This window comes from Protopterus annectens, chromosome 9.part0, assembly GCF_019279795.1.
Source record: "Protopterus annectens isolate FY-2018-M chromosome 9.part0, PAN1.0, whole genome shotgun sequence".
Taxonomy (NCBI): Eukaryota; Metazoa; Chordata; order Ceratodontiformes; family Protopteridae; genus Protopterus; species Protopterus annectens.
Window position 1 is genome coordinate 390946175 of NC_056743.1, and position 27181 is coordinate 390973355.

The window sequence follows — 27181 nt, forward strand, 5'->3', positions numbered from 1 at the left end:
CCACAAACTGTAGAAACCACAAACAAGGTGCAAAACAACAGAGCTTACCTTTGTTATTGAATGTTATTGAGCGCTCTTGTCCTTAATATCACGGACTTCTTCAGAATAAGTTCAAAAACACAAACACACCTTTTATATTCACAAATCTTCCTCCCCTCCCTTCAATCAATAAATAAGTAAATAACCACAGCAATCAATTAATTATTGTTAAGCAATTGGGCTAAAAGAATAAATAAATTGTATAAAACCCCACAAGCGCACATACATAAAATTGCAAATCATTAAAGGGCCATGACACTTAAAAGTAGTGCACACTTGTAGATTTACAATTATAAAATCCCTTTAATAAATAATATTAAAAAATATATTTAAGACATAAAATATACAGATTTTAATTTTAAAACATTTGTCAAAGAGGTAGCCTCGTTCAAACCAAGGTATCTAGTGGCATTAGTTCTCATTTGCCACTTGAACTCCATATATTCCAAGAATAAATCAGCTGTTCCACCCCTTTGGCCCAAATAAATCTGGTCAGCAACAGTAAATCTGAAACTGCTGCCCAGGTTTTGTTCCTTTCTTTTTATATCATAGAAGTGCTGATAAATTCTTTTCCTTAAACTGAGCTTCATCTTGCCAATATAGAATGCCTTACATAGTTTACACAAGGCTAAGTATACCACCCCTTTACTACCACAACAGAATCTATGTAATCTAATCTCACTGTATCCCTCAACCAGAAAGACAGAGCCCTCCGCAATATGTGGACCCTGGGTACAATGGCCACACTTAGCCATCCTTCCTTCAAAACTTGGCCTAACAGGGTACTCTAATAGTGATTTAAAACATAAATCCTTCCTAAAGACAATAACTGGCTTTTCACCCACAACATCCAAGTACGGATGGTCCACTCCAAACAATTTCTAATTCCTCTGGATTATAGATTTAAGACCAATGAAATTGACATTAAAAGTTAAAACTAATACTTTAGTGAACTCCGGAGAGCGGGTAACCCACTCTCATAGACATGTGGGACACCAACCCTACTTTCCAGCAAAGGAGTAAAATACCTGGTCCTTGTTTTTTCCATCACATCTTTAAATATACTCATCAAGAAGGCATCCGGGTAACCTCTCTTACTGAACATAGTCCTCAATTTCTCACATTCAAAAGAAAACTTGATTTCATCCATAATCATCCTGGCTAACCTTACACGTTGTCCCTTCACTAGGGACTTTTTTTGATGTACAGGATGCATGCTGTCAAAATGGAGTAAATAATTAAATTACATGGGTTCACAGTAGATGGTTCAGTCAAAACATTTCCTTTTCCTGTTGAGCCTAATAGTTAAGTCCAAAAAATTAACCAAATCACTTTGAACATTCATTGTAAACTTTAAGAAATTGGTTGTGGTATATAAATAATCAAAAAATTAATTTAATCTATCCTGTCCCACTTTCCAAAACAATACCATATTGTCAAGGAAGCAACCATAGTAAACACATACTAAACCCAGCGTTCCTTACATTCAGAATTAATAACAAAATTCATGTCTCAAAATGAAAAGACTGTGTTAGCAAACATTGGGACACAAACAGCTCCCATGCTACTCAAGTCTTCTACCTAAATAATTGGTTCTCAAATATCATAAAATTGTTCTCCAAGACCATCGTCATAAATGTCCTAAGAACACAAGCTTCATTATTACCTTCTTCAGTGTAAAGGCAAAGATATTGGTAGAACCAGTCAATACCAATGTCATGGGGTATCACAGAATGTAGATTTTGGACATTAACAGTGACAAATTTTAATTCTTCACTAAAACAAAATTAAAAATTCTAGATAAAAAAGTCCCAGGATTCTTTTAATAAATATGGATTATTCCAAAAAAACATCCTTTGTACTTATATCATTGTATTTAGCTAAACAAAAAGTCTTTGAAGCTTTAGCATTGACTATTGGATGCATAGATGGGTCAGTGAGACTTTTTTGTATTTTGTATGTCAGGTTGTTTTTAATGGCCATGGTAATTTTAAGATGTACATAGTACATTGGAAATTGATGCTGCTTGGGATAATTTATTTGAATGTGGCTTAACTTTTGTTACAGTTAGGAGAGCAAAAATAGAAGAAGTGTTGACAAAGTTTAAGCTTTTTTTAAGGAAACTTAAATTGTGCATTTTACTTCAAAAATAATGATGGACATAACCGGGTGATGGCCAACAGTATTAGGAGGCCTAGCATTTTCAATCCTCCACCCCACCTAATGATTTCTTTGTTTGAGAAAAGTTGTGAATGAGCATCACTCATCAGACTCATCATAGAGTACAATGCCCCATTTGATATGCACCTTAGAAGACACCTGCAACAGCTGGAAAGACCACAGAAGTACCTCACCAAGAGGATCACTGGCCTCAAACAGATGCCCTATGCAGCTTAACTGAAGAAACTCCAGCTGTACTCGGTTGCATACCACCTACTCAGAGGTAATCTCTGCCTGACATACAAGGCCATGTCCAACCCAGAATTGATGGACATGCTCCACCTAAAGAAAACCATATCCCCTCAAGCCACATGCTGTAGGGATCTAAACCTCACCACAGCAATAAATAGGGCATGCTGGAGGAATAGATTCCTGTCCCAGAGACTAACCATGCTCTGGAACAAGATTCTAATCTACATTAGGCAGAGCTCCTCACTAACCCTTTTCAAGAGAAACCTTGATGAGTGGATGGGAAACAGAAAGTTTACCCCAGGGACCACTTCAGTTGCTCTGCTGGACAGAGGCACAGGGAACTAATCTAAGGGGGCAGCAGAAACCAACACATTCTGGCTAGGATTGTAAATGCCTTTGGGCAGATAAACTAGTACCTTCCTGTGAACCCATGAACCTATGTGGCTTAACTTTTATTCCAGTTAGGAGAGCAAAAATAGAAGAAGTGTTGATACAGTTTAAGCTTTTTTTAAGGAAACTTAAATTGTGCATTTTACTTTAAAAATAGTGATGGACATAACCGGGTGATGGCCAACAGTATTAGGAGGCCTAGTATTTTCAATCCTCCAACCCACCTAATGATTTCTTTATTTGAGAAAAGTTGTGAATGACTAATCAGGGTTTCTTTAAATCACCCTTTAGTATCCTGTGGAGCATAATCTGAGGAGGGATGAAAGAGCTTTACTAAAAGAAATAGTGAATAAACAAAAAAGAAGTCATGTTCTTACCATAATGTTCCATCTGTGTTGTTGATCTTCATTCATTCATTACTGATGGGTATCGGCTCCATCCTCGGAACCAAGTCAACCATTACAACAAGCTAGCGCCAGCCAAAAAACTCTCAAGCTAAGCTTATCCATAGTGCCCCTCTCTCTATCACCTCAGATCGAGTTTGCCCTTAAGAAAGAAAGAAAGGCAGAGGCTTTGTCTGAGCAAATTCCCTCTTATGAAGTACAACCAAACCCAAACCTCCAGGAGTCTTTAGGAGGGGGATGGCAGGTGGGAAGTAATGAATGAATGAAGATCAACAACACAGATGGAACATTATGGTAAGAACACAACTTCTTTATCTGATGTTGTTAATCTTCATTCATTCATTATTTATGGGACAGAGTCCCTAGCTACTTTATTTCCTGAGAGGCCCTATGAAAGGATATTCCTGAGCACCAGTGAACCAAAGGAGGCTCTCCTACTGGAGACCAAATCCAATTTGTAATGTGTGATAAAGGTATGAGGAGTGGCCCATGTTGCTGCTGCAGAAATGTCATCCATAGAAACTTTTGCATGGAAGGCAACAGATGTTGTGACTGATCTGGTTGAATGTGCCTTGACCTTGAAAGGTAGAAGAGCTTTGTTTTGTTGGTAAATAAAGCAAAGGCAGTCTCTCAACCATTTTGATAGTCACTTCGGAAACAGATCTTTCCAATTTTGGATCTGAGAATGATACGAATACTTTGTCAGATTTTCGTAATAATTTAGTCCGGTCCAAGTAGAAATCACAATTGTCTATGCACATCAAGTAAATGTAGTGAATATTCCCCTTTGTTAGAAAAATTTGGAAAGAAAATTGGCAGATCAATTGTTTGATTGATAGTCAAATTGGAAATAACATTGGGTAAGGTGGGATTAGTCCGGAGTGATACTCTGTCTTTATGGAAAACCATGTAAGGACATTTTATGCACAAGGATTGTTGTTCAGATGTTCATCTTGCTGAGGTAATAGCTACCAACAATAAAGTTTTCCAGGATAAAAATTTTATATCACAAGTGGCAGCAGGTTCGAATGAAGGACTAGTCAGGGATTGTAAAACTAGTTTCAAATTCCAGGGTTCTATTAGCTTTTTGAAAGGAGGCCTAATGTTTGTGACACCCTTCAAAAAGGTTTTACAGAGAAAGTGAGAAATCAAGGATGAGTCGTGGAAGCCATTATGGAAGTTAGAGATAGCTGCTAGGTGCACTCAAATAGTTGAATCTGTTGCTCCTGAATGGAGGAGATTTGATAAAGAGTGTAATACCAACATAAGCAGGGCTGAAATTGGATGTATTCCCTTCTCTCAGGACCAAATTATGAATCTTTTCCACTTGCTGAGATAAAGATTTCTGGTGGATGGTTTATGGGAAGCCAGAAGAATGTGACATACAGGGGTGAATAGGTTATTTTGCCTGCCAATTACTGAAAGTGGTGGAACCAAGCTGTCAGCTTGAGGCTCGATATGTTTGGATGTATCAACCCTTGTGGGTGCGACAGCAATTCCGGAGTTGGATCCAGAATCCATAGTCCATGCATTAGTTGAGGCCAGAGGAAGGGAAACCAGACTTGTCTGGGCCAATATGGTGCAATGAGGATTACTCTGATTCTCAACTGAAGGGCCTTCTTTAGAAATTGTAAGATCAGGGGAAATGGAGGGAAAGCATAAAGAAGTCCCATGGGCCAGTTGTGTGCTACAGTGTCCCTCTGGGACTCCCCCTATGGGGGAATTAGTGCAAAGTAGCTGCTGCATTTGTGGTTTGTGGGGTATGAAAATAGATCACAGCAAGGCTGGCTCCAGCAACTGAAGATTTTCACCGCTATGATAGGATTAAGGGACCACTCATGAGGCAGGAGAATGCATCTGCTCAGTTTGTCTGCAATCATGTTGGAATCCCCAGGAATGTGTGTTGGTATCAGAAAGCAATTGGAAGCTATTGCCCATTGCCAAATTCTCATGTCCTCTCAACACAACGAGTAGGACTTGGTTCCCCCTTGTTTTTTGATATAGCAGATCACTGACATGTTGTCAGACTGGATAGCAATTGTCCCTGAAGGGAGGACAGATTAGAATGCTTGCAATGCTAGGAGCACTGCCCCCAGTTCTAGAACACTGATATGCAGGTTGGCCTCTACAGGTGACCAAGTGCCTTGGACTGTCACTCCTTGGAAATGCCCCCTCACATCATCAGGGAAGTATCCGTGGTCACTATGGCCTTGGGCTGAGAGGGAGAGAAAGGACGACTCCATAGGTCTTTTACTGCCTTCATCCACTAAAATAAATCTTGTTTGTATTAAATTTGTTATGCGATCTGAAAGGACATTGGATGAGTCAAAGGAGAACACTGTGTTAGTAGAAGCATCATGTGTAGTCTTGCCCTGGGAACTATTGTAATCAATGCTGCCATTGATCCTAGTAGCTGAAGGACTGCCCGAGCTGAAACATTGTCCTGCGAGAGTATCACCTGGAGATGAGACCTCAGCCTTTCTAATCTGTGAAGTGAGAAAGAGACTAGGCAAGACTGAATATTAAAACTTGCCCCTATAAATTCCAGAGTTTGTGAATGAGTCAAGTTGCATTTTCCTCGTTTATTGAGATCCCTAAGTATTTTGCTAGTTTTAGGGTGTAACCAGTAGATGCTTGGTGGGAGTGGTAAGGGGCCAATCATCTAAACACGGAAATGCCCAGAATCCTTGCAGTCTCAAGTGAGCTGTTACTGCTGCTATGCATTTCGTGGACACTCTGGGGGCCATAGGGAGAACAAAGGGCAGTGCTCAGAATTGGTAGTGATTGGCTCCCAGCCAGAAGTAGAGTTATATTCAGGAGTGTTTGTCCATTTTTATGTGGTAATACACATCCTGAAGTTCTATCAAGTACATCCAATCATCTTTCTCTAGAAAAGGTAGGATAGACTGAACTGTGACCATCTGGAATTTTGTTTGTTTGACAAATTTGTTTAGTATGCTGAGGTCCAAGATTGGCCTCCAGTCCCCTGTTTTTATTGGTACTAAAAAGAACCTTGAGTAAAATCCGGATCCTATGTGGTCTGGTGGGAATTTCTGGATGAGTCTTTTTAGGAGCAGCTTTTGTATCTCTTGAGCTGCTGCTTCCCTTTGACTGGGTGGAACATTGGGAATATGCCTTAGCAGCCTTGGGTAAAGACCGAAAGGTATGTGATAACCTCTGGTAATTATCGTCTGCACCCAAATATCTGTGGTTATCATTTGTCAGGCAAAGTGGTACAGAGAGAATCATCTCCCGACTGCTTCCAGAGGTAAACAATTGGGATGCTCTTTAGGAGTGCTGATAGGGATGTCTGGAGAAAGAATCTCTGGATCCCTGATTACGCACACCTCATTTGCCTCTGTAGGGGCATCTTCCAGATGAGTTTCCCCCTCTTCACCAGGGGAGGTAAATTCACCACATGTGTCATAGAAAGGACCCTGGGATTTCTTTTACCACATCTTTCCCCTCTTCTGATTACTAGAGTAGGATCATGGGGGGGGGGGTGGAAAAATGCACGCCCATGGCATTCAGGGTCTTTCCATCCTTTTCACACCTGGCTAAAGTGCCTTTTACCTTTGGGCCAAAAGGAGAAGTGGCCTCCAATCAATCATTGAGAAAGGAAGACTTAAAAGGATCCACAAAATCACATAGGCACAGCCAGGTGTGACGTGTCATGACAATGCCTGCACCCGCTGCTCTAGGCGCTCCTTCAGAATTATGTGAAATCAGTTGCATGGACGAGTTAGATATAGACTCCAGACTGGCAAGCTGTGAGGCAACCTTGTTGCAGACCTCATCAGAAACTGCTCCTGCTATGGTTCCCAAGAGTTCCATGATTAGGTCTCTCTGGAGCCAGGGATACTGTGCCAAGTAATTCAAAGTCTGAATGGCAAAGGTCGATGAAGAAAACACCCACATCCTTAGCCTGTCTATCACCTGAGACACCCTGTTAGGGGGATGGACAGTGGAGCTCTCCTCAGCGAGCTCCTTCTTAGTGGCTGCCTCCACCACCATAGCGTCTACTGGTCAGCCTTTGGGCCAATGTGGGTAGCCCTCTGGTGGAGAATTAATTTTGTCTGGTCTCCAGGGGATGGGTTCAATGATGTCTGGATTCCTCCAAGTGAGCTGCATGATGAACTGAACTAGGTCATCAGCAGGAGGGGTCACCCAAGAAGTAGAGGGTTGAGCACAAAAAGCCTGCAAGAATGCAGACTCCACAGAGGAAGGGTTGGTGGGCTTCCAGTCTCCCTGCTGCTTTAAAATGTTCAGTATGTCTCCAAAGGAGACATCCTCAGGAGGCAATGGTGGGGACCCTTCCCCTTCATCATAGTCTGTATCTTTGATAAGGGATTCCTCAGGGGATTCCACATGCTTCCTCTTGCATGATCTCTTATGTGGTACCTCCTCAGCGGGGACATCTGAAGAGAACTCTGAAGAGTTGGTACCTTGTGGAAGGCTATCTTTAGGTTCCTGTGCTCGATGTCCTAGAGTAGTGAACTGTGTCAGCTGCAGTTCAGAGAATAGATATATATGGGTCTCTGGCACCAAAGGAACCAGCTGAGAGCCTGCAGAGGTAAGTGCCCTCTCCATCACCTGGTAAATGTGCCCACCTGAAGAGGGGTGGGAGCCTGGAACCAAGAAAGACAACCTTAAGATTGGGGTCACACCCCGTTCAGACAAGCCCACCCCCAGGGAAGGAGCCACAAGAGGACTCGGTGCCACCAGGATGACCAGAACCATAGTAGATGGCACCATAGAAAAAATAGATGCCATACTAGGGGTCACGATGCCGATAGCCCAGTCACAATCCCGAGGATGGCTCGGCTCTAAGTATATCAATGGCCATAGGGTAGGCTCCAGGGCCATGGTAAGGTCTACCAATGAACTGAAGAATCTGGCACCTGGATGGGTGTTGGGGTCGAGGGCTCTGATACCTCCAAGGAGGTAGAAAGAGGAATATATGATGGAGTTTGTGTAGAGAATTTCTTTGCTCCAGGTGGGAGGGAGGATTTGGAAGGAGTTGGGATTCCTCTGGCCACCAGGAGCTGATCCATCAGTCTCACCACATTGAATTCTGAAAGGCTCCTGGAGGAGTGGGTTGACATCCCCAGTGGAGAATCAGGGTGCTCTAGAAAACGACTATACTGCTATCCAAAATAGGGATCTGCCAATGAAGAATATTGAGTCTGAATGAGTATTTCACCTTTCGGCACTGTGATCAGAGAACCAGTGAGTTGTATAGGAGGGGGGAGAAGTGATCTTAGTTGGAAGTACTATTTTGGGTGCCAGAAGGGAGATCTGCACTGTAGCAGAAATTTAAGTTTTGAATGGTTCTGTAGTCACAATCGGTGCTGTAGTCGCTGTTAGAGGCATTGGTGCTGAGGAAGGTACCATAGTAGATAGCTGAGGTGCTGGAACCGAGGACGGCACTGTAGAGGGGGTTTGAGGCCCCAGCGCTAGGGTTACTGATGACAATTTAGGAAATTTTGACTTTGATTCCACAGATTTAGCTGATTTTGAGTCACTAACATGTGGAGAGGAAGGTACGGATTGGCTCCTCTTTTTATGTTCCTTTTTAGTAGGGGTTGAGACCTCCATCTCAGATATAGCCTTCAAGAATGGAGTTTTCAGAACAAGAATCAATTTGTTTTTCCTTTCAGTCAAGGTATGAGCACTAAAACCCTTACATATATCTCGCATGGGGGTTGAACAGACAGATGCGGTACCCTGAGACAGTAAACACAGGATAAATGATTATCCAAATTTGGCATTTTCCTGCCACACTGGTCACACTGCTTAAAGCATGTTGTTCCCTTTTTATCAGGCATGTCTATTTATAAAACAAAAAGCTTGTCCAACAGTAGTATAATTCTAAGCAATCAGGAAACACACACTCACATAGTCAAGACATGGGAGGAGGTTTTTTCTTTTTTTTTTTTTTTTTACAACAGTAGAAGGAAGTACCCAATGGGTAAAGAGAGAAAGGAAAAAGGGAATCCCAGCAATGGTATAAAAAGTAAAAAGTAAGAAAAAGTTACCTCAGAGGTAAGGGAAGGCCTTTACCAACAATGGTATGAAGAATACCAAACCTTGGTAAGATATAAGAAAAAGGCAGTCCACTCAAACAAATAACAAACTCTAAATGACTAATAATGAATTATAAATTCATAGGGAAAAACCCAAGAAAAAGTTCAAAGAAGTAAAAATTTCTAATGATTTAGCTGAGAGCTGGCCTGACACTTCTTGATAGTATACACAGCAAATGAGAGCTGAGGTGATAGACAGAGGGGCAACTATAGGTAAGCTTAGCTCGAGAGTTTTTTGGCTGGCACGAGCTTGTTATAATGGCTGACTCAATTCCGAGGACAGAACAGGTACCCATCAGTAATTAATTAATGAAGATTAACAACATCATATCAGGAATTATGAAGCCTGAGAAGGGTGTGGACTTGGTGGCTATGAATACAAAGGATTACATTAATAAGATGTTGGGTGTGCTTTTTTTCTGATATATATGAAAAGGCATCAGTTAACCTAATGAATATGGCATATAGAAGCATAGATTTAACCCTAGAGGAAATGTTGTTTAATCAAGGGATTACTAGGGAAAAAAATTGATTTTGTATTAGTCCATAACCCTAAGATCCCCACCATTTTTGGCATTCCCAAAATAGATAAAAGCCTCACCAAACTGTCTATGTGTCCAATAGTTGATGCTGAAGCTTCAAATACTTTTTGTTTAACTTAATACATTGATATAAGTACAAAGGATGTTTTTTGGAATAATCAATATTTATTTAAAGATTCATGGGATTTCCTATCTAGAATTTCAAATGATTTTTATAGTGAAGAATTAAAATCTGTCACTATTGATGTCCAGGACTTATATTCTGTTATACTCCATGACATTGGTAATGAATGGTTCTATCAATATCCTTGTCTTTTCACTGAATTAGGTAATAATAAAGTTTGTGTTTTTAGGATATTTATGATGATGATCTTGGGGAATGACTTTATGATATCTGAGAACCAGTTATATAGGCAGAAAACCAAAGTAGCAAGGGGAGCTGTTTATGCCCTAATGTTTGCTAATGCAGTCCTTTCATTTTGGGAGATGAGTTTTGTCATTAATTCTGAATTTAGGGAATGCTGACTTTACTATGGACACTTCCTTGACAATATAGTATTTTTGGAAAGGGATTGAGCATAGATTGGATGAATTTTTTGATTATTTACATACCACAACCAATTTCTTAAAGTTTATGATGAATGTTCAAAGTGATTTGGTTAATTTTTTGGACTTAACTATTAGACTCATCAGTTAAAGAAGATGTTTTGAGTCAACCATCTGCTGTAAACCCAAGTCCTCTAATTATTTTCTTCATTTTAAAAGCATGAATCATGTGAAGGGACAATGTGTAAGGTTAGCTAGGATCATTACGGATGAAAACACATGTTCATTTGAATGTGAAAAATTGAGGAGGAGTATGTTCACTAAGTGAGGCTACCCAGAAGCCTATTTGATGAGTATACTTAAAGAAGGGATGGAAATAAAGGACAGGGTATTTTACTTCTTTGTTGGGAAGTAGGGTTGGTGTCCCACATGTGTATGAGTGTGGGGTCACCCGCTATCAGGAGTTTACTAAATAATTAGTTTTAACTTTAATGCCATTTTCTTTGGTCTTAGATCTATAATGCAGAGGAATTGGAAATTGTTTTAGTGGATCATCAGTATTTAGATGTTGTTGGTGAAAAGCTAGTGATAGTCTATAGGAAGGATTTATATTTTAAATCACTATTAGAAAACCCTGTTAGGCTGCGTTTTGAGGGAAAGATGGTCAAGTGTGGTCATTGTACCCAGTGTCTACATATTGTGGAGGGCTCTGTCTTTTTGGTTGAGGGGATACTGTGAAATTAGGTTACATAACAGACTCTATTGTGGTAGTAAAGGGGTGGAATACTGGTATGTAAACTATGTAAGGCATTCTATATTGGCAAGACAAAGCTTAGTTTAAGGAAGAGAATTTATCAGCACTTCTATGATATAAAAAGAAAGGATGAAAGTAATGCTTTATATAAGTATCTGGAACAAAACCTGAACCACAGTGTCAAATGTACTGTTGTTGACCAGGTTTATTTGGGCCAAAGAGTTGGACCAGCAGATTTATTCTTGGAATGTATGGTGTTCAAGTGGCAATTGAGAACTAATGCCACTAGATATCCTGGTTTGAATGAGGCTACCTCTTTGAAAAATGTTTTAAAAATAAAATCTGTATATTTTATGTCTTAAAATATTTTTAATAATAGTTATTAAAGAGATTTTATAATTATAATTCTACAAGTGTGTACTACTTTTAAGTGTCATGGTCCTTTAATATTATGCAATTTTATGTATGTGTGTTTTTGGGGTTTTATACAATGCATTTGTTCTTTTAGCCCAATTGCTTAACAACAATTAATTGGTTGCCATTGTTATTTACTTATTTATTGAGTGAAGGAAGGTGAAGAAGGCTTGTGAAGTATAAAAGTTGTGTTTGTGTGTTTTTGAACTTATTCTGAAGAAGTCTGTGGTATTAAGGATGAAACCGCTCAGTAACATTGAATAACAAAAGTCAGCTCTGTTGTTTTGCACCTCATTTTTGGTTTTTACAAATAATGAATAAAGAACATTGCCCTCAGAATAGGAAAACATAAGGCTGCATCATCAGTATGCTGTAAAATGGCAGGAAATCCCAGCACATGGCACACCTTCCTAATAACATACTGTAAAATTGCCAATGACATATGCTTACTACAGAAAGAAAGAAATGATTTATTTAATTAACCACATAGCAAACTTGGTGATCATAATATCAAATTGGAAGGGGAATGGACTGCAACTGAAGCAAAAAAATAGCTCCTGTATGCAAGATTGAACTTGCAGTACTGTCCGTCCAAGGAGATGTTCAGTACCACCACTATGTTTGCAAGCAGGTTACAACCCTTCTTTTATTCATGTATTTTAGCTCCCATACTGCTGACAGTGAATGGCGCAGCCTTATGTTTCCCTGTTCTGTTGTCTAGATGTGATGATCTAAATGTTCTCTATTTGTTATTTCAGGCAGTCACCAGCATAAAAGTTCAATGCCATCTGAGTGACAACATACTTCTCAAAGTAAGGTACTTCAGTCAGAAGTTAGGAAGCTTACATAAAAAATCAGTTCAATGCATTTGATCTATTTGAATATATTCTAAGGCTTCTGGATCTAGTAAAAAAGTTTAAACATATCAGCGACTTTACATTGCCAATATATTGTTTCCATTGGTAAGATGGCTACATACATGTATAGTATCTCATTACTCTTATTTAATATTAATGGGCTGCACAGCTCTAGTGAAATAACTAAAATGTATTCTGTCCTTGGAAACTGATCTTTGAAGTTCTTTTCAAATTAAAAAAATGCTAATATTCCATCACAGTAACATTATAGGCTAAACAGAAAACACCATATCATTTTCACAATCTTGTCTCATTCCTCAGAAAAAAGGGAATGGCTGTTTTAGTCAAATAAGCTATTAAATAAATACGTACTTGTTAAGTAATTGTGAGTCTTGGGTCACTGATGCTGTAGTTAGGATATATTGTAAGGATCTTTTGCTTACCCTAGCTAAGATACACTTTACTCTTAGAATACAGGCCAAAGCTAATAAAATGATTTTCAATAAACTAGACAGATTTTCAATGAGCTCAAAAAGATCCCGATGAAGATGTTTTATTACATTTACATGGAAATGTTCAAGGGTACCAGAACAAAATCCTGTAGTTTATTCTTAATAATAAAACTTTTTCAGATTTCTGTGTAATATTAATGGAGTTAGTGCAAATCATATCTTGTAGAGAAGATCCAGAAGCCTGCAAAGAAGATTCTTCATGGTCTGAAAGTACTTACTGTGGGAAGAAATGCTACACTGAAAAGATAAACTGTCTTTTACAGATGAACCCAGAGAAGGACTTTTAAGTCTTTTCTTTTTGTTTCTAATGCCTTCATCAGTACAGAAATAGATGTTGGTTGTTCTATCCTATCTCCAAAAAAGACTAATGTATATTTTGTGGTTTTCTCTTATAAAGCCAATACTACGTTGTCTGCAGATTTTTGTTGTATATAGGAGGCAGAATTGACACAAGAAAACTGTTCATTTTTAAATTAAATGAAGTAGCCCTTAACAATGGAGTAAATACATACTCATCAACCATAGAAATTTCAAGTTCAGCAGTATTTTTGGCTGCCAAAAATATTTTTGGAATAGCTGATATTTGGAGTGACATTAGCACTTAAAATATGTCAATTTTAGCCTGTATTTAATAGGCACCAGTGTTGGCCAACATTAATAACATTAATAGTGCCGATAGTTAGTGCCAATGCAATCTTGCTAGCACTTAACTTCCTCTCTTAGCTGTGCTAAATGTGCACTTAATTCCCCACACTTGTAGACCTAAATACTGAGCATGGTTTCTCTTCTATCCTGATGCCCCACATTTTCTCTGTCATTGGCCTGTCTTCACTGCTTCTTATTTTCTTCCTTATGTATTCTTATCCTGATTTTGTTCATAGGTTCATAGGTAGGTACTAGGCTATTGGCCCTAGGGCCTATATAAGCCTAGCCAAAAAGGTACCCTGGTTTTTGCCACCCAAGAAAATAATTTTCCTGTGCCCTTGTCAAGCAGAGCCACAGAGGTGATCCCCGGGGTGAATTTCCTATTTCTCATCCAATCTTTCTTGAAGAGTGCTAATGAGGAGCTTTGTTTGATATAGATAGGTAGTTTTTTTCCAGAGTATGGGAAGTCTCTGGGATAGGAATCTATCCCTCCAGCATGTTCTGTTTATTGTAGTGACAAGATTTAGGTACCTAGAGTGTGTAGCTCAGAGGGATTGGGATTTCTTTAAATGGAGCATGTCCAACAGCTCTAGGTTTGACATAGCTTTGTATGTTAGGCAGAGATCGCCTCTGAGTAGGCGATATGTGATGGAGCAAAGCTGGAGTTTTTCAGATGGTCTGTGTAGGGCATCTGTTTGAGGCCAGTAATCCTCTTTGTGAGGTATTTCTGTGGCCTTTCCAGTTGTTGTAGATGTCTTGTGAGGTACATACCAAAAGCGGCATTGTACTCTATAATGGGTCTAATGAGTGATGAGCAGAGGGGAACAATGACCTCTTTTTTCCTGGATGAGAAACCTTTTGTGATGAGGTGTGTGATGTAGAAGGATTTCCTGAGTACTGTATATAGACTGGGAACACTACTCAAGCCCAAACACCCTAGCCCAAAAGTTCCTGGAATTTATAAACTCAAATGCCATGGAACAACTAGTCACCATCCCCACAAGAGGAGAAAACATACTTGATCTCATCATCACGAACATGGGAGCACAATGTTCAACACCGGAAGTATACCCCTCACTGGTGAGATCAGATCACAAACTAATCTCGCTGGAGGTCCTCATCCCACCCCCACCTGAAATAAAAAAGACCACAGTAAAGAACTTCTCGAAAGCCGACTTCACACTTCTAAAGACTAGTGTGGTCTCCTTTAAGGCTCCCGAGCCGGAAAACAGTACTCAAGCCACTGAATCACTTACAAATGCCTTCTACCAGCACCTGCAGGACTGCATGGATAAGGCAATCCCAAGCAAAACAAAGACTCTTTGTACCAAAGGCAAGCGTCCAGTCTGGTGGACCCCAGCCATAAACAAACTCTACAACAAAAGGAGGAAGCTACTACAAGATAGAGCAAAATCCTTAAAAGGTAAGACACCCTTGATCACTATAAGTAAAAACTAAGAGCTCTCATAAAATCATCCAAAGCAAATTTTGAGAGAAAAATAGCTAAAGACTCAAAAGACAATCATAAGGCCTTCTTTAGCTATGTTAGAAACCTGGGAGGAAACTCCCAGATATGCTCAGAACTAGTTCAAAATGATGTGAAGATTACTGATCCTACAGACATTGCCAACATACTGGCTGACAGGTTCAGTGCAAACTTCTCCCCTCCCCCAAAGGAGAGATATCTATACCAAGCGATTGCAGCCCCCAAACATCTCCAACGCCCAAGTGAGAACTGCTCTCTCCAAAGCAAAAACACAGCATCCATGGGACCTGATGGTGTCCCCGGCTGTGTGCTCCACGAACTCAATGAGGAATTAAACCCACAGCTAGGACAGCTGTTTAATCATAGTCTTACCTCTGGATACGCACTCCAGGAGTGGCGCACTGCAACTGTGGTCCCACTTCACAAAGGCGGTGCCTCCACCGACCCTGGAAATTACCGCCCATTAGCTTGACAAGCCTTATCTGCAAAGCCATGGAGAGGATCATAATGGACCTCATAAATAAAGACATAGGAAATTTGCAGACTTTGGATCCATCCCAGTTTGGCTTTGTCAAAGGCAGATCATGCCTTCTAAACTTGGTTGACTTTTTGAAACAGTCACCAAAGCCATTGATGAGGAAAGGCAGTCCATACAGCCTACCTCGATCTGGTGAAGGCCTTGATACAATACCCCACTCGGGTATCATTGAAAAACTCATCAGCTTAAATGTTAACCCATACATCACAAGATGGGTTGCAAACTGGCTGAGTGACAGAACCCACAGGGTCAGAGTTGCTGGCGCCATGTCAGACTCAAAGCCTGTCACAAGTGGTGTACCACAGGGCTCAGTCCTGGGCCCACTCTTGTTTGGCATCTACTTTTCCGAAGTACAAGCAAACACAGGAGGGTTATGGCTGACAAAGTTTGCAGATGACTGCAAACTGGGCCATAGTAGAAAACACATCTGACACAGATATCCTTCAGAAGGGTCTCACAGAAATGGATAACTGGTGCCAGAGCCATGGCCTAAAGTTAAATGCCAAAAATGCATAGTCATACCCTTCGGGAAAAACAAGGTTACCCCTAGCTACCAAATAGGTGGCAATCCACTGAGCACAGAAGAAGTTATCAGGGACCTGGGGACCCAGGTTGATAGTAGTCTGTCATTCGACACCCATGTAGCTAAAGTAGTTAGGAAGACCTTCTACATTGCCCACCTTATCATGAAGGGATTCTCATCTAGATCAAGGGAGGTCATAGTCTCCCTATACTCATCACTCATCAGACCAATGATTGAGTACAATGCCCCATTCGGAATGTATCTGACCCGACACTTGCAGCAGCTGGAGAGGCCACAAAAGTTCCTCACCAAAAGGATAAAGGGTCTCAAACATCTGTCCTATGCTGCCCGACTGAAAGAACTCCAGCTCTATTCAGTCGCCATCGCTTGCTCAGAGGTGACCTTTGCCTAACATACAAGGCCATGTCAAACCCAGATTTGATGAATATGCTTCACCTCAAAAAATCAAGATCCATCAGAGCCACAAGAGCGAGAGACTTAAACCTCGATACGGCTATTAATAGGACGTGCTGGAGGGATAGATTCATCACCCAAAGACTCCCTATGCTGTGGAATAAAATCCCGGTATATGTGAGGCAGAGCACCTCGCTGGCCTTGTTCAAGAGAAATCTTGACCAATGGATGGGAGATCGCAGATATACCCCAGGGATTACCTCAGTGTCACTGCTCGACAGAGGCACAGCAAAATAATGGGTATAGTTCCCCATACTAAAGGGGTGGCGTAAGCCACAAAACTATGGGCTAGGCTTGTAAATGCCCTCGGGCAGATAGCCTAGTATGAACCTATGAACCTATGAACCTATGTGGCAATGTGATTATCAAAGGAGAGACTACTGTCCAACTGTGTCCCAAGGTCTCTTATCACACCTTTGGTGTTAAGTAGACTACCACCTATGTGGTAGCTCATGGGTACAGAGTTTGTACCAAAGGCGATGACAATGCACTTTTTGGCATTGAGCTTGAGGCCATGGCTTTGACACCAGGCATCTGTCTCTGTGAGGTCCTTTTGTAGGATGTCCACATTGTTAGGAGTTTTGATTATGGCTCCTAGTTTGCAGTCATCTGCAAACTTCATTAGCCAAAGACCTTCTGTGTTAGCCTGTACTTCAGAAAAGTAGATACCAAACAGAAGAGGACCCAGGACTGAACCCTGTGGTACTCCACTTGTCACTGGTCTGAAGCTGGATTTGGAGTCTGCTACTTTCACAGTGAGCCAGTTGGTAACCCATCTTGTGACATAGGGATTTATACCTAGTTTAGTGAGTTTATCTATAATTAAAGAGTATGGAATGGTGTCAAAAGCCTTGGTGAGCTCTAGATAGGCTGTGTGAACCACCTTACCCTAGTTTACGGCTTTGGTGACTGCTTCAAAGAAGTCTATCAGGTTTAGGAGACATGATCTGCCTTTTACAAACCCGAACTGGGTGGGGTCCAGAGTTTGGAGATTATCAATATCTTTGTGTATAAGATCCATGATGATACATTCCATGGCCTTGCAGACCAGGCTCGTTAGGCTAATGGGGCGGTAGTTCCCGGGTTCTGTAATGGCTCCCCCTTTGTGGAGTGGGATAACTGTCACTGTGTATCATTCAGTGGGCACAAAGCCTGAAGTGAGGCTATGACTGAACATGGTGCTTAGGTGGGATGCCAGTTCATTCTGCAATTCATGTAGAACACAGCCTGGGATGTTGTCAGGTCCCATGGATGCTGTGTTGGTGGCTTTGGAAAGTGTGGTTTTTACCTGTGCAGCCGTGATTACAGGAACTTTGTATTCTTCCGGTATAGAGATGGGCCCTTTAGGGGATGAGAGGGGGGTAAAGTTAGCATGGAATCTATCTGCCAGGATGTTGGCAATATCAGATGTTTCTGTATATTTAGTGCCATTGTGCTGTAACTCAGAGCAGATCTAAGTGTTGCCATTGAGATTCTTGTCATAACCATAGAATGCTTTGTGGTTTTCCTTAGAATCAGTGGCTATTTTGTTTTTGTAACTAGCTTTGGAGAATTTTATGAGGGATCTCAGCTTCTTACTGAGGCTCACCGGGGAGTTTCTCCAATCATGGGATTTTACTCTTTTTTGCAACAGTTTCTTTCTTCTGTTATAGAGTTTGTTTATGTCAGGGGACCACCAGATTGGCTTCCTTTTTTTGGAGGATAGCATCTTTGTTCTGTTAGGGATAGCATGATTCATCCACTCATGTAAGTGCTTATAAAGTGCATTTGTGTAGGATTCAGCTGTTGTACCTCTATTGCCCATCTGCATGGGAGTTGTGAAGTTTGTCACTTCTGTCTTAAGAAGCATGATGTTGGCATTGAAGAAATATTTTATAATGGTTTCCTTAATGGGGGGTGGGGGTGGGATGTAGATGTCTAGGATTATTAGCTTGTGGTCGGATCTGACCAATGAGGAATTGACCTCTGGTGTGGAACACTAGTCACCCATGTTGGTAATGACCAGGTCTAGGATATTGCTGCCCCTGGTGGAGGTGTGGATAAGTTGATCCAACGTATTGGAATTTATGAATTCCAGAAAATGTTGAGCAAAAGAGGTACATGAGTAGTTTTCCCAAATAATGGTGGGGTAGTTGAAATCACCCATTATTAGGGTGTTGGGTTGTACTCTAACATTTTCCAGTTTAACAAGAAATGAGGAGTGTGAATCCTTGGGCATGGTGGGGGATCTGTAGCAAGTTACAATTTGGATTGCGGTCTTGCCCAGAGTTAGTTGCACTTGGATAATCTCAGATGCATTATGCTGAGCAACTATCCTGGAGGTGTGGATATCCTTAATGAGTATGGACACGCCTCTACCTTTAGTGTTTTGGTACAAGTTAGGTGGCCGAAAGGTGTGGTATGAATTATAGCCTGGTAATGCAGGGGTGCTCTTTGGAGCCTTTGAACCAGGTCTCTGTCATTGCACAGATGTCGATGTTCTCCATTTTAATGAGTGCCTCAAGTGAATGCATTTTGAGGTTTAGACTTCTAGAATTGAGTAGCATTACCCTCAGATTTTGCTTGCTTTTACCTGTTAAGGTGGTGAATTCATCATTTGAACCTTGCCTAAAAAGGCACTATAGGGGTGGCAAGAGCCTTAGCCAGTATCCAGAATCTCAAGGGTGACAGGTGCAGGCCATCTCTGACAAAGCATTGTGGTCTGTCGATCAGACATACATACATACAAATGTTTCAAACACGGGCATTAAAGCCCTTCTAGCTTGCCAATATGCCAAAACACTTGTTCCCATAATAAATTTCCAGGCTGTTCTTAAAAATATCTAAACTAGTACTTTCTTTAATGTGATTTGGTAGTCTGTTCCAAGCATCAGCTACTCTGTCATAGAACCAATTAGCACACTTCTCATTCCTATAGAAACTTCTGCATAGGTTATCTGATGATTCTCTAGTACTTTTTGATAACCCCAAACATTCCCAGAGGTAGTTGTCCCTAAATTCCCTATATACCTGAATAAGATCTCCTCTTAAATATCTGTAAGAGACACTGTACAAGTTCAGATATTTTAGTCTTTCATAATAACTTAGATTTTCACATCCATGGATGCCCTTAGTATATTTTCGCTGTACTCTTTCTGGTTTATTCATGCTTGTTTTCCTATATGGTTTCCATATTGTTATTCCATACTCAAGTTTGGGTCTATTGTAACTAACAAACCATGACTTCATTATGTTTGATTTCCTAGTCTTTATAAATCTTTTTATACAACCTATAGTTCTATAGCTATCATTAACCTATTGGTTGATATGATTAGAAAAACTCATAGCTGAATCTATCCATGTACCCAGGTCCTTAAATGAGTCTACAGTTTCAATCACTGTGTGCTGTATTAAATATTCACCTTTCAGTTTATGTCTCCCAAACCTCATATGCTTATCTTTTTATGTATTTATCAACATATTATTCTCCTGTGCCTAAATGGTAAATTTAGTCAACTTATTTTGTAGACATGCCTTATCTGTGACACTTGTAATCAGTTTACCCAATTTCAGGTCGTCGGTAGAACACCTCAGATGAAAAAGTAAGGTCTGAAAGATTCAATCTAGACAACCAAGGGCCTAGTACAGAGCCATGTGGGGCACCTTGACTGTAACGAAGGATTTCACCTGTCCATTTGGTCTGTGATACTTGCCATGTCCTATTTTTAAGCCATGCAGCTATCCATCTTATCAACAGTACATCAATACCTAGTTGTACTAATTTATTGATCAGTGTTTTGTGCATGACACTGTCAAATGCTGAAGTTAAATCTATATAAATCACATCACAGCACAATTTTTCATTCATAGCTGTTATTATATTTTTATAGAACACCATGTTGCAGGTGGTAATAGATCTATTTTCAACATATGTATGCTGATATATGATTTCAAGTCCCAAACTATCCAGTTCTGACAATAACTTAACCAATATTACCTTTGCCATTATTTTTCCACAACATGAAAGTAGACTTAAGGGTCTATATGATTCTGGGTTTGTCCTACTCCTCTTTCCCTTAAAGACAGGTTTAATAAGTGCATGTCTCCAATCTTGAGGAATATCCCCATATTTATACAATCTAGTGAATAATAGCTATAATGGCAGTGTAAGTTCTCAGTGTTCTCAGGTCATTGTTACTTATTCCGTCTCCTCCCTGTGTTTGTTTGGATCCAGTTTGCACAATTCTTTTTCAATATGATCTAATTTAATTCCAGTATCTGGGGTTACCTGGATGTCAGTAGGACAACTTATCACCCCTTTTGTGGAGCCAAACTGTTTTGCATAAGATTTTGTAAATATATCTATAATGTGTTGTGTCTGAGAATAAATTTTAGAATCTGCACAGAGTTTATCAATCTGTGTATCTTTACTCTTTCCAGATCTTATATATCTATAAAAACATTTCCTATCATGCTCAATATCGTTATACAAATTTTCTTCAAAATTTTCTTGATCTTGTCTAACACTATGATTAATCTGTTTGTCCATCTCGTTTATTTCAGTTTTCAAAGTTGTAGTTCGACCTCTCTTCCATTTCTTATATTTTTTGTCTCTCACCTTAATCAGGTTTCTTGTTCTTATGGAAATATACCCCCCTGATGTTGCACGTCTAGATCCTGATGTTAAATTTTTTTTTTACTTTATGTATTCAAACAATTTCTCTTTCAAAACTTTCCATATTCTATCTGCAGATTTTCCGCTGAACACCTCACTCCAGTTAGTTTTATATAGTAACTGTTTTGCTTCCCTATAGTCTGTAATTAACCTTCTGTGCATTGGCTTAGATTTCAGTTTGACAGAATTATCTAGCAGCAAATTAACCTTTATGACCCTATGATCACTGCACGTCAATGGTGGTAAAACTTGACTTGAAGTTATATTAATTTCTTTGGGAACACAAACAATATCTAGTATATTCCGTCCCCTGGTAGTTTCCTTTTAAATCTGAAGCATTTGTTGGTCCTGAATATACTCTGTTTATAATTTCTTTACTAACATTGTTGAATCAATATTATTCCCGTCTATTTCTGGTAAATTTAAGTCCCCAGCTAATATTATTCTTCCCTCCTGTGTTTCATGTAAGAAATGTATGAATTCCTCTAGGTCATCTGCACTTGACTTTGGTGGTCTTTACACTCCAACAATTGTTATATGTTCCAGGGTTGTCTTTATTGTCACAGTTACACAGTCTATAGTATTGGTGTTATCATTGAACATGTAATAATCAAAAGTCTCATAACTATCTTTAATCCCTATCATAACACCTCCACCTGATTTTTTGTTAGAATGTCTGTTACAGTAAAAACATTTATACCGTGACAGAACTGGTTTCCAGTCATTGTTCGTTAACCATGTTTCACAAACTATAACGATATCAATCTTGTGGGAATGTAGCAAATTTTCTAATAAAAAAAACTTTAATATTAATGCTCATAGCATTAACAACCATCAGAGATGCATCAAATGTTGCTATCTGTGAACTGTTGCATTTTTGACCTGGCATAAATCCTGGCTAGTGTTTGTTAAATATTGCAAAATATGTACTGCAAAACTTCTTTTCCCTGATCTAGACAAATGCACACTATCCTGTCTGAACACATATGTGCCCAAAAGAAGGCTTGGATGTTCTACGCATTTCCATTTTTTAAAACAGGACATTTTTTCCATGTAGGTGTTTATCCAAAAAATCTATTCATTCCTTTTCAAAGTAGTTGCTATATGTGCAAATATGAAGCAGCCTAATACCACTCCCCTGGGTCCTAAGAAGGGAAATGCCCTCTGTAAAATCCTGGCCAAGCAAAGTCTGTTCCTGATCAGGCATCCTAGAGGGTAGTTGCACTGCTGTCTGAGAAGGATTCCTTAACACTGGGCCAGTATGGTAGGAGAGTGTTTGCAGTATCAAATCTTAGATCCCTTAAATGCCAGTCTCATCTATTGAGATTCAAGACCTCCATAGTGGATCAGGTGTTAGGAAGGCTTTTGAATATAAATGAGGTAGAGCTCAAGGAGGATCTTGTTAGAACTCAGCCTAGAGTTTCCACAGTAAGCTATCTTGAGGCTTGCTGCAGCTTTCATTGTGTTGATGCTCTTATGGTGGCAGCAGTCTCTGGAATGTGCTTTTGCGATATTGCACAGCTTAAACATATATTAGAGTTTCTGTTTTTCCCCAGGAAGAACTGTATCCAAACATTAAGTTGTCTCTCAGAGATCTTGAGACAGGCCCAGACAGTATGCAAGGGGACTCTGGTTCTACCCCTTACATCTTGGTTCTGAGGGAAGCAGTTTCTATCTCATCCTGGACTTTAGCAGCATCAGTGGCCACCAGAGAGGGAATATTTGCTACATCAAGTTCAGTACAATGACTTCCCTCTTCTGTTATTGGACAGGAGTATAGTTTTGAAAATCAGATGAGGTCCAAATAGGAGGTTCCTTCTTTTCATGCCAAGTGGGCTTCACATTTAGTATACAGTGTTGCCATTCACTGTATCTTCTGTACTCAAGATGTCTTACCAGGATGATAGCCGTAGTGATAAAGGAAGTACAGAGGAAGACACCTCACTTTTCTCGTACTTGTACTACTACTACTACTACCATCAGGTGGTGATCCTAGTATGGGAACTCCCCTGGTTGTACTCTTCAGGGTTTCTGTAAGTCATGAGAAATTATTTTTCATCCTATATCAGAGGCCTGCTTCACTGTTGCAGAGTTGGACATGCTTCATTTTCAGTTGTTTCTGTTCCTGGGCACAGGAGAATGAGTAAAGGCTTAGACTGTCCTATTCTGTCAGCATTTGATGGCAGCTATGATCTTCATAGTGCCTTTTGCATGCATGCATGCCTATTGGTTTGTATGTTGCAGTAAACTGAGGAGCCAATGGCTGCAGAGTCAGCACTCACTTAAGTCTAGATTTCACACCACTGTTGCCAAGCCCTGAAGAAATGGAACATTTCTATATTTTTACAATTTTGTTTTTCTAATATGATCAATTTTTACATGTATAAATGTTTTCTTCTTTCTACTGTTGTCTAAGTTTCTCATAGGAAACCTATATGTACTTCTTTTTCAAATCACTCTGTTTCCTCTTGGTTATCTACTAAAAGTGGTATCTATGATGTACTAGTTTTCAAATATTACTCTTTCATGTCACTTAATTTTGGATCTGTATATGTGTATAAATGCTGTAGTGGAGCTTTTCTCCCCGGGCCTCTACTGAAAATGGACATATATCCAGTAAGACTAGCCCGGTCAACAAATGTAAAATAAAATAAAAAATAAAATAAATAAATAAATAAATTCACAGTGACCTGACTATCCTTTCTATGGGTGATTTGTAAAAAACATGTCCTAACACCAGTACAAGCTATGCTATCTAGGAGGGCTGTCAGTTCCCGAATAACAGTAAGAAAATCTTTGTTGGTGACATCATTTGTACCAACATGAATAAAACAGATCCATACTTCCTTACATTAAGGCGTTCCAAGGCTTGTTTCACATCCTCTATTTTTGCTCCTGGCAAGCATAACACTACTCGATGTTCATTATCATCTCTGCAAATATAAGTATCAGTTCCTCTAATAACTGAATTTCTAATTACAAGAATATCTTTGCTGACCATCTCTGAAGAATCTTCAGTTTCTAATACAGTCATTTCTGCTCTATCAGTTGTTATGATGGATAGATCATTCATCACTATTAGTCTTATTAATTCCACTGTTTATATTGCATTTTAAATTCTCATCCATGTGGCATTGTAAATCCACAGCTTGAGCCATGTAGTCAGCATCTGTCTTTTTCTTCTTTTTTCTTACAGTAATGTTCTTCAATCCTTCCACGTTCAGTTTTGATTTCTTCCTTTTCACCTGCTCCTTGCCTCTTTTTTTCTGCCATTTCCATTGGAAAGGTGATGCCTTTTTCTGTAGCCTTAGGGTTTTCTGATAGACAGATATCTTCATTCCCTGTCACCAGTGTGTTACATAACAAAGCAGAATCTTTTTTACTATGTATTCTCTTTCCTTTACAGTCATTAGTCAGTTTCTTTTTCTTCCTTGTTATTTGTTGAGAACTTCTTCCTTTCTTTCTTTTTTTGTTTCCTTCTAAACAAAATGGATCTTCATATTACGGAGTACTTGCATCCACAATTCCATAGTTCTCAGGGGCCTCATCATGTTTCATAGGAGTTGAATGTTCTTTGCAGAAAATAGATGCATCATTTCCTAAATCTGTTCTATTAGTTCTATGCCTAACATTATTTAGTTCATCAGTCCAATCATTAATATATGATACAACAGTTCTCCAAGCCATGCCAATTGCACATGTGCAATCATCATCATTAAGTCGGGATTTGTTTCTAAAAATGGTAAGCAAATCATCCACCTTTTGACAGGATGTGTCATCCAAGTCAGACAGAAACTGGATCCCCTTAGAATTACAGCAGACACTTAGCCAATTGTTGAAGTCGATCATTTTGTCCTTGTGCTGTGGTATCATTCTGGGTGATGGCAGGATGCTATTCAGGGCTAGGGTCATACCTGCCTGGGCGACAACATTGCAGAGCTCCTCCATGTCTCTTTTCATGTAGTCCAGGGAGGTATGTCTCAGGTCATTCACACCAACATGGACAATGACAGAGTCATATTTGTACTTGTTGTGGAGTGACCTGAGTGCGTGCATTATGTGGCAGATCTTGGCACCCAACAGGCAGCTGACAGTAATTTTCTCCTTGTTTAGCCTGGTGAGTGGAACATCAGTGTACCTGACTATAGAGTCACCTATGACTAGAGTGCTAGGTACGTTGTTATGCCTTATGGGCTGTGGTTGAGTGGCACACTGAGCTTGTGGGCTATGTGTCATTTGGGTTGTGTTGGGGGGGTGGAGGTTGCCTACATTTCTGCTTTGGAGGTCACTGTTGCTTGAGCAGATTTTTATTGAGAGCCTCCGTGAATATAGGTGTGTGTTTTATGTTTCTATGTGTGTGTTTTGATGGTGTAGGTTTTGAAGGACTATGTGATGAATGTGGTGTGGTGCAAGTATTTAGCTTCTCCTCTTGACTGTCTAGTCCAGTCTTGGGTGAAGAGAGCTTTGCTTCCAGTTTGGCTATATAAGTGTATCTCTCATAGGTTGTAGTGTTGGGTGGTAGGAGGAGAAGGTTGTCTGTGTACATGAGGCAATTGCTGCATTGCCCCAAGATGCCCAGATTCATCAGGTAGACAGGAGAAAACACCGGGAGCTGACCCTTAGACATGCCTGGATAGTTGATCATTTATTAAGTACTAAAAATTGTTTTCCTCTAGAGAAGTGAGGAATGTTGAATGCTGTAGTAATTTGTAGCTTATTTAGTGCTTACAATGAGTTCTGAACAAGTGCTGAGCTCAAAAAAAAAAAAACAGATTTTAGTCCTAAAACTAAAAAACTGGCTAGTTCTAAGGGAAAATTTGATGAGCAGATTTTATGGCACCAAGAATAGTTTAACCCTAGCTAAGCAGCGATGCATGAAGTGTATGTATATATATAGCTATATATATATATATATATATATATATATATTTTTTTTTTTTTTTTTAAATATAACAGTAGCAAATGAGCAAACTGATTTAAACAAATTAACCAATTGACCAATAAAAAGCTAAAACCTGAACCACGTTCCAGCAGTCTTCAATCAGACAAGTTCTAACTACACACTCCTGTCGCTAGGGTGCAGGGGAACCTTCTCCAAAAAAGATGCACTGGATTAGTGCTCAAGTTATACAAACAGAGCTAGATTCAGCAGGTTTGAATTTAGTCTATTCTACATTAAACAAGGCGTACCAATTTCAGAAAGAAACAGTTCATATAAGCAGGCACAATAAGCTTTTAACCAGAAACTCCCAGCTCAGAAGGGCAGACTCTACCCTCTCCTCCCACAAGAGTGCAGACCACACCTTCTTAATGTAAAATAACTGGGCCAAAGCCCAAGTGCATAAACCAGAACTAATGCACTTTTAGAATAACAGATACTAAGCCTTCAATCAGTAACTCCCAACTTAGAAGGATGTAAGCTACCTGTCCTGCCACAACAGTGCAAGACCACAAACATTCTTAATGTAAAACAACTGGTCTGAAGCCCAAGTGCTTCAACCAAAGGCTTAGAATAACAGTTACAATTTAATCAGGCTACTAACAAGCAATAATAAATGCAGCAGAATAAATGCAATTAAGTACTTTTAAGAACAAGCAGCAAAAGCAAAATAAAGTAGTAAAGTAGGAAGAAACACAAACACAGTAAAGGCAGATGAATAAAGTGCAATTTTTATATAACAATAGAAAAGAGCAAACTGATTTAAACAAATTACCCAACTAACCAGTAAAAAAGCTCAAAACTTGAGCCCTGTTCCAGCAGTCTTCAATCAGACAAGTTCTAACTGCACACTCCTGCCACTAGGGTGTGGGGGAACAACCTTCTCCAAAAGAGGTGGCTTGGATTAGTGCTCAAGTTATACAAACAAAACTAAATTCAGGATGCCTGAATCTAGTCTATACTACA